Below are 1,400 nucleotides of genomic sequence, written 5' to 3' on the forward strand. Positions count from 1 at the left end.
TCCTAGCGGCCCTATAGGACAGAGTACAACTGCCCCATAGGGTTTCCAACGAGCAGCTTGTGAATTTAAACTGCTCACTTTTTGGTTCACAGCCAAGCTCTTAATCACTATACCACCAGGGCTCCATGGATGGTATAATCCAATATTAATAAGCATTTTAGGATATACACTTACCCTAGCAATTGTGGGAATTTACAAATCCAAACCCCAAACCAAACCCACTACCATCGAGTAGATTCCAACTCATAGCAATGCTATAGATAGACTCATATATATCTAAAATAATTAATTCCACAAATATTTATCGATTATCTACCGTGTAACAGCCAGAGCCGTGGACACTGGGAATACATCAATGATCGACATGAACAAAAATCCTTGCTTAATGGCGCTTGAACTCTGGTCTACATACAAACGAATTTGTTCAGTGCATTATAGTTTGAAACAGGTAATATTTAAAAACAATATTAATGTGCATCAATAAAGAAGTTAAATTATTTGCACCAGTACAATGGAATATTATTCACCTATAAAAATAGGTAAGGGAATTTTTATCTACTGACTTATCGTGATTCCTAACAGCTACTGTTGAGAGAAAACAGCAAAACGCAGTCAAGTGTGTGGTGTTACCATTTATACAAACAAGGAAGAGAAACAAACATCTATTTATCTGTCTGTTTGTACAGAAGAATTCTTAGATATATTATTTAAGCAATTGCTAATACAGGCTGCTTTCAGGGGACAGAAACTAGCTGAGAGTGGGAGCGTACGCCCTTTTATATATTTTGAATTCTGAGCCGTGTGAATATATAACCTACTAAAAATAAATAAAATAAAAGAAAAGTTATTTAAAATATTGCACAGTAGGAGAGACGCACACATACATTTCTAAAACAGCTTTAAATCCTCCGTGGCTGACAGGATGGTTGGTTTTCTTGGGAAGAGCTTGATTCTTCCTCCTATAGTAAGCCAAGAATCCATGAGAGCAGAGTGCCCTCTGCTGGCAGAGACGAGCCTTGGGTTTTTTGTTTGTTTGTTTCTGTTTTTGTTTTTTTCTTGAAAAAAGGTAAGGGACAATCCCGCGGAGACCACGTGGGACAAGAATGGTGCAGACACACGGAAGAGGATCAGTACAGCCTACAGAAGAGGCATCTGGGCCGGCAGAACGGAAACTGTTCTCTGGTCGCACAGATTAAGGAAAACCACAATTTCGTTGGTGAGGAAGAGTTGGAGTCTGACATCATCTTTGACAGGGCAATGTCTCCAGTGGCTAAGTCGGAAGCGCATAGGAGTAAACCGTGCCCGGGCCTCTTTAGGGAGCACGCATTGAGCCATTAGTATAGTGTCTTCCATGGAGAGGCGGAGACTGCAGGGATGCTCAGTAACCCCCGGGACACTTT

Source organism: Elephas maximus, chromosome 3, assembly GCF_024166365.1.
Source record: "Elephas maximus indicus isolate mEleMax1 chromosome 3, mEleMax1 primary haplotype, whole genome shotgun sequence".
Lineage (NCBI taxonomy): Eukaryota > Metazoa > Chordata > Mammalia > Proboscidea > Elephantidae > Elephas > Elephas maximus.